Source organism: Atta cephalotes, assembly GCF_000143395.1.
Source record: "Atta cephalotes unplaced genomic scaffold scaffold00002, whole genome shotgun sequence".
Classification (NCBI taxonomy): Eukaryota; Metazoa; Arthropoda; class Insecta; order Hymenoptera; family Formicidae; genus Atta; species Atta cephalotes.
In genome coordinates, this window is record NW_012130066.1 from 2,127,895 (window position 1) to 2,136,422 (window position 8,528).

Here is an 8,528-nt window from a genome sequence, read left to right on the forward strand (position 1 = left end):
AGAGAGAGAGAGAGAGAAAGAGAGAAAATTTTTCCATATTTTTGCTAAATCAAAACAAATTCTAACTGCAATACTATAAAGTTTTAACTGTAAAAATTGTTTACAAAATCCATCTAAAACATTGGATCGGCTTTACCTTACATATTCTTCAGAAAGAGCTTTTGCTTTCGTTTCGGATGGATGCATGATTGATAATAAAGATTATAGCAAAAATGAATGACAGGTATGACAACATCTTTTAATATTTATTAAAATTCAAGTCATGTTCACCTACGTACGTTTCTGATTTGTCGGCGATATGTAAAGCTTATAGCACAAGAAACAAGATCTAAACATGGTTTTCGTGTCTAACACACATAAGTATTTATGTTTTATATTGCAATGATGTTCAATATACATACATAAATATTACACACATAACATTTTATAATATTTTTATCTTATGCAAGAAAAATATGAGATATCAAAATAAATAATATAAGAAATTACATATACAAAATTATTAAATTGTAGAATATGGCACACTATGTACGTAGTTTTTATAATTTTAAAATTATATTATAATACGTACATTATATTTAAAAATAATATAACTTTAAAAGCTAAACCATAAAAAGTAGCATTGCTATTTCTAGAAGATAAAATCATATCATTTAAATCAGAATTACTTTCAAGTAGATAAATGCATTGGGTTTATTTCTTTAGCGATTTATTACATAAATTTCTACATTATTCCATCATATACAACTTTAATGTCCATTGAAAAATTTAGTGATGAGACAAATATTGCTGTTGATTTTTCTTTAATGGAAATTTTAACAACTATTATTTATTATAATTTGAAAGCGATAATGATAATATCAATGCGAATTGCGAATACAATTGTATGTCTGAAAAAGAATGATTCGTGAAATCTTCATAGAGCAAGAATTATTTTACTGATTCGGAATTTGAGTTGCATTAGGCCTGTTCTTTTTAAGTCTGTTCATCTTTCTTCCTTTTATCTTCTGGAGAAAAGAAGAAGAACAAAAATGAACTGGTGCAAAAGTTTTACCAAAAAGAACAGGCCTATTGTTAAATTTGTAGTGTTAAATTTAACACGATTTAAACTGCTATTCCTTTTAATGTTATCGTTATTTTATATTAAAACGAAGAAATTATACAATTTAAAAATTGAATTTCAAAATCAACTTTAATGATAATTAACAGGATTGGTATAAAAATGCAGATTAAAAAATGAAAATAATACACATACACACACATACACACACATGTACACACGCACGCGAGCATAAGATTTGCACGGATTCTTAGACGTAATAATAGAACAATCTATAATCTATTTCTGTATAAAAATTCTTATATTTCTGATAATAGATGAGATATGATACATATATTCTTAAAGCATTAATTATCACATCCACGCCATATGACATGTCGCAATCGCTTTCATGTCGAGTTGAATAACGATTGTTAGAATTAAAAGAGAACAAATCACAATATTGGTTTCATCGTTCAATTCTTTATTATCTATCCTACGTTTAAATACATGATACAACGTACATAGTACAACGAAATGATGCTATATCGATATATTAGAAATGTACATAATATCAACATCAAAAGTAAATTGATAAAGGGTAAATTTATTTACTCGGAAAAACATTTTGGAGCTCCGAAAGGAACCTTTCGATTTTATTGTCGATTGGTGTACTACTGTATTTTGGTGTATTGATTGCAAATATGATCATGAAAATTATCAACATGATCATTTTGACGATCATTTGCCGCGCAATCTGGCTGTGTCTCACTTACTCAGCATGTTTGTTACTACGTGTTGTCGTGCTGAAAGATATAATAGATAGGACGTATAATTTCTTTACGATTTTTCACGCGAAGTGACTCTCCCTGTTTAGGAACGCACGACTCTTTACGTAAAACACGCAAACATGCGTTTTTCTTTAATTTTCCTTAACAACATTTAAATGCAATCATTTTCTATAATTAATAATATTTAGTGATTATCAATCAACACAATAAAATCTTGATCAACTCAATATGTCGAAGTATTTATTTATAACACTGTTTTTCGAACAATTCATTTTAATATTGTTACGTATTATCGAATATGTCTCTTATACACATTACTTTACATTTTTTTATCAGTTTAAATGTGAAAAAAAACATTTTTTAAATATTTGATCTTGTCAACAATATTCATATTTATCTTGTCAACAATTTTCAATATCATATTCGTAATTAGATCATCAAAATACAATAATATGTCAAGCGATAAGAAAATCGTAGGTTCACCTTTTCGAAATTCTATTCCACGTTTTTAATATATATATATAATAATGACATTCTTCGTCCATATAGTTACAATGGTGATTGAATTCCAGCTTAAACTACAAAAAAGAAGTTTTTTGTTTATATATAAAAAAATTCTACTATAAAATAAGATTTAATTATGATTAATAAGATTTGATTAATGACTAATGCTTATAACAACTAATGTTCTTTTCGGATCGGTCTTACCGATTGCATTAGTTTTAGGAAAGGCGTCTGCTTCTACCTCGAATGCGTGCATGATTGTCATAACAAAAACTATAACAAAAGCCATCGATATATAAAGCAATTGCCTCTTGTATTATTTACTAAAGCTTAAGAAGTATTAATACTTATGTTTGTGATTTATTGCAGATGCATAGTCCAAGAAATGAAATTTAGATTGTTTTCGAGTTTAAGTGTAGATACCTACATTTTGTTATATTGTATTTTATATATTTATTGTACATAAATATCATATTTTGAATCATGAAAATATTTTTATTTTATGCACAAAATATATAAAGTTTAAAAAAAACGATAAAGACTATAAATCTGAAGACTATAATCTCGATGATAATAACTAATACGTAAAGTATGACTCAGATATACAATACACCTGTCAGTTTTAAAAATAATATAAACAATATAAAAATTATATTACTATTTTCTGAAGAAATAAAGTTTCCTTTAAATCGAAATGATAGTCCGGTAGATAGATATGTATTTATTTTTGATACTGACTCACTATATTTTCTGTTGATTATAGCGTCATTCCGTTTTATGTAATTTTAACGAATAAAAATAAAGATTAGGGGCTTAGGCACTTCCAGAAGTTTTTATTTATGTTGTTATGTGTTGAATATTTTTCAAATATGAAGTTTTTTTTTAATTTTTCTTAACAACATTTAAATGCAATCATTTTCTATAATTAATAATATTTAGTGATTATCAATCAACACAACAAATATTCTTGATCAACTCAATATGTCGAAGTATTTATTTATAACACTGTTTTTCGAACAATATCATTTTAATATTGTTACGTATTATCGAATATGTCTCTTATACACATTACTTTACATTTTTTTATCAGTTTAAATATGATCTGTACATTACTGTTATGAAATAGAATTGACGTGAGGTAACATGATTGATTCAAGCAACATAGAAATGTAATGTATCCGCAATTTAAAAATTTGTAATACACAATATATTTAGCGTATATTTCCTGTACAGGCAGTTTGTAACGATTTGTATAATGGCTGACCTAAAGCCTGACGTTCGGAATATGCCACTATTTAAGGTCACATTAATTCCCATTCATTCACTGATAGTCGAGCAATCAGGTAGCAATGCGAACAACACTTCATGTGCCGGAACAATTTATAAATGATTAGAAACTGCAGTTGACTGCTATAATTAATTAATCATCTCTTCTAATCAACGATATAAGCAATGAGTATTTACCGAAGCGATTATACTGCAATGAATAATTATTTATTACATTGAAATTGATGTGAATTGATAATGGGAGTTAAAAATATCACCACTTTCTTAGAACATTTATTTTATACTTATTACATTAAAAATGTTTAAGTGAAAATTGTTTTTTCAAAGATTTTTTGGAATATATCGTATTCATTAATAGATAATATTTCGCTGAAATATACGTACACGTGACATTTTACATTGGCAGTGCAGAAATCTTTGTATGATCTTTGTATCATCACATTCAATACCGGCGGTGTTGTGGAAGATTTCGCGTGATCATTAGGCAAGTTATTAGTTATTGCTAAAATAAGTCTGTAGTCGATATTAGAGAATGTATAATAATATTATCCGTAGAATTCCATAACCTTGATATTTTGTCATAGCGTAAAACTTCTGAGTATTGAATGTATTATTCACTGTTAAAAAAATGTCAAATTTAATATATTTTAATATAAATCACATGTCCCAAACTTTCCACTCAAATTTTCTGGTTAATTTAACACAAGATGAATATGTTAGAAGGTTACTTAAAAATTGTGTAAAAGAAAAAATACAAAAACATCAGCCTAATTTGTAAATAAACTGTAGAAGCATATTTTTTTTAATAAAATGAATCCATAATATTTTTATTCATCTTAGAATTTACATTTTAAAACACTTTATTTTTATATTACTTGTTCATTTAATTCATAAATTTGTATCATTTTGACATTAAGACACATTGGATATTAATTTAATTCTTAAACATAACATAATTATATTGCGTTAAATTAACATTCGAATATGTTAAAAAATTTAACACAAACGATTAATGAGAATATGAGTGGGCTATTTCCAATGTAAATACACAATGTTTTAACTGTATAAAGACTAATGCTATCATGGCCCTGTTCTTTATGGCTGGAACTTTTTCCACCAGTTCATCTTTCTTTCTCTTCTTTCTTCCTGAAGAGAAAAGGAAAACAGATGAACTGGTGCAAAAGGCAAAAGAAAGGTCATATGGTAGGCATGCCATAGGATCGGCTCAAGGATTGGCCTCACCGACTACATCAGATTCGAGAAGGAATTTACTTTCACTGCGTGCATGATCGCCGTACCAAAAGCCAATGATAGAAATGATAGTCGCATCCTTTAATGTTTGTTAAAACTCAATCATATAATAATCTGTACACTGTTAGAAATGTAACATCCTTTACATGTAAATGAAGTGATTATGAATGAAATTAAAAGTAATGAATGATTTAACTGAAAATTAAGTTATAGTAGTTACTTAAATGTAATGAACGTGTACATTAAATTTATGAAATTTAATAAAATTTTTTTAAAAGTACATTAAATTTTCATGAAAAATACATTAAATTTTGTGTACATATACAAATATATACTTTTTAATTATAAATACATTAAATTTAATATAATGAAATTAAGTCATGAAATTAAGTTCAAATTGTGTAAAGTTAATGAAATTTTGGAAACATTTCTAACAGTAGGTTTACGACTTGCTAGCGACTTGCGTAGCGCTTATATAGGAATACAAGAAATGCAATTTTGAGTTTAATGGATACTTACATTTTGCATTATTCTTTTTATATTTAACATAAAAATCATACATTTTGAATCATAAAAATATTTTTATCTTACGAAATACAATACATAAAATTGCAGAAACAAAGGAAAGATTATAAATCCAAAACGAAACGAATACAAGTTCATAACAATTAATACATAAAATATGACAATATACATAATATACATATTAAAAAAAATAAACTATAAAAATATCGTATTGCTATTTTCAAAAGATAAAATATAGTATAGATAATAAAGTATATCCTTCAAATCAAAATGTTCTTCCGAGTAGATAAATTATCTATTTACTTTTGATTTACGTTTGATATTGACATATTATGTACATTTCTACATATCGATATAGCATCATTTCGTTGTATTATGTATGTTGTATCATGTACTTATAGTTAACGTACGGATAGGCAATAAAGAATTGAACGATGAAATCAATATTGTGATTGCAATCATTATTCAACACAATAAAAAGTTACAGTGACTGCGAATGACACATATGGTATGGATATGGCAGTTAATTCAAAAATGTATGTCGTATCTCAAAGTACCCACAAAAATATAAGAATTTGACAGAGACATAGATCATAGATTGTTCCATTATTAAATATCTGTATCTAAATATCTGTGTAAATCTTATATGTGTGTGTGTGTGTGAGAGCACAGTTCTTTTATTAAATTAAAAGTCATTTCTTATTGGTTTAAGTCATTTAATTTGTTCGTATGCCTTAATTGTTATGTAAGATCGCATTTTATAATACTTGATTGCAAATGAGAAAACATCGTTATTAATTAAATCAAATTTTTATATATATTGTATATATTTTATATTTTTATATTAATGAAACTTCAATAAATATTTATACAAAAATTCATTGAAATTGAGGTACTCGCTTAAAAGTTATATACTTAAAACTGCAATAAAATATGATCATTGCGCTGCAAAAATCACTATAAACCAAGTTATTTGTTTTGTTTTTTGCAAATTGATTTCAAGGCATATTTAAAATTTTTTGGCTAATATATCTTTAGCTGACATATATAGCCAAAATATTTTCAAAAAGAATGTTAGTCATAAAATTATGAAAGTATAAAGATTTATAAAATAAAATCGTTAAGGAATAAGAAAAGTGAGAAAAACAATTTTCTATATAAAATTATGACTACTACAAATAATATAAATTAATTTGTTCCCGTGATAAATTGTCGTTAATGGATAGAATGAATAGATAAATTGATAACAAAATATTTTTTCAATAATTTATTTTTTAAATTATTTATATGTTTAATGACTTTTTTATGTAAAAGTAATATTACATATTTACAGACATACATTTATATGTTTGTTTTGAATTTTTACAAAATTTTTATTACAAAAGATGATATAATAAAACTTAACACGCGCATAGTATATTTACCAATTATCGGTACAGAATATTAGGTAAAATTTGAATCGCTTGGTAAATACGTTAAGTCAGTATGTAAACTGATCTATGATAACGGAATGATAAAATATATCGAAAAATATAAAGTAATCATGATAATCGAAAAAATATTCGCTATGAAAGAGACGTATATATATTATTATTAATTGAAAAATAAATATTTATCGATATTCTCAAAGTATTTAATTTCACCAATGTGATAAATGACTTCTTTATTTGCAGATAGTAAACATACTCATAATTCATTTTTATTTTTGGACCAGAATATTAATTTATTTTAAAATAATTTATTTCATTGTAATAAATGTACAAGTTTTAATCTAAAGTGTATATTTTTATATGAGTAATATGTATTTTATCTAATTAAAATATTTTTTGTATAAACAAAAATAAAATATATTCATAATTAATGTAATCTATTTCATTGCAATAAATATACAAGTTTTAATCTAAAGTGTATATTTTTATATGTGTAATATGTATTTTATCTTAATTAAAATATTTTTTGTATAAACAAAAATAAAATATATCCATAATCAATATTATCTATTATAATAGGACATGAAAAAACATTCATTTTTCGATTTTTAAACTTATGCCTTTAATTGTTAAATATATTATTGTTAAATACATTGTTAAATTGTCAAGTTACGGAATAATCATAATGGCAAATTAAACATGTGTATCATTTAATGACGTTCAATGAAATGTCATCGTTGTAATCCGTACATGATTACACATCTTGCGTCTGTATTTTACGCGATATGATGCGTAGGATACGAATTAAAGGGTTTCATTCATGCGAAGCTGAGCCTCGCATGAGCGTGTTTTGCCGAGTGAACGATGCGCAAGATCGGATTTGTTAGCGATTTGAAATTTATCCGCGGAAAATCTGTCCCCTCTCTTAGTCATTTTAAGATAGTTCTCGACGAAGAATGGCATGATACGAAATGATATTCGACTGCTTGTCATTAAGTCGAGCTGAAACATAAAGATTTCCACGGTGATAATCGAGTTACATTTTTATAGACACTTTTATATACGTGTTGACTAGATTACTATAAAATTAGATACAATCTTTTTATAATTCCAACTATCTTAGAAAATAACTTAACATCATTTATATTAATGCACTCTGAAGATTTCTAATATATTTTACATCATTTTGTAACATAATTCAAGTACTTTATTTATTATTTTCAGATGCGATCTTCGATATTATATTTTATCTTTTCTCATAATGACAAAATATTTTACATTGCTTCGCCATAGCTACCACCATTATTAAACATCATGTGCTACGATCGCAAGTAGATTTATGTACGAGCGGTGTATTTCCTCGATGCGAAATGATGCCTAATTTAAGAGATAGAAAAGGCTATGAGCTCGGAAAATGCAACGAGACACAGGAATAAATGATCGCAGGAGCGGGCCAATAAATAACCGTTTATTAACGTGCTAATGCTTCACGTGAAATTAACAGAGGCGAACGAGCCATGCAAGAAAAGAGAGAGAGAGAGAGAGAGAGAGAGAGAGAGAGAGAGAGGGAGGGGGAGGGGGAGGTAGGAGGAGGAGGACGGACGACGAGTAGAGAGAAGGAAGGGAAAGGAAGGAAGGGAAGGGAGACGAACGTAACGTACGTAAGTTAAGTAAGCGACGCCGGCGACACGTCGTCGTACG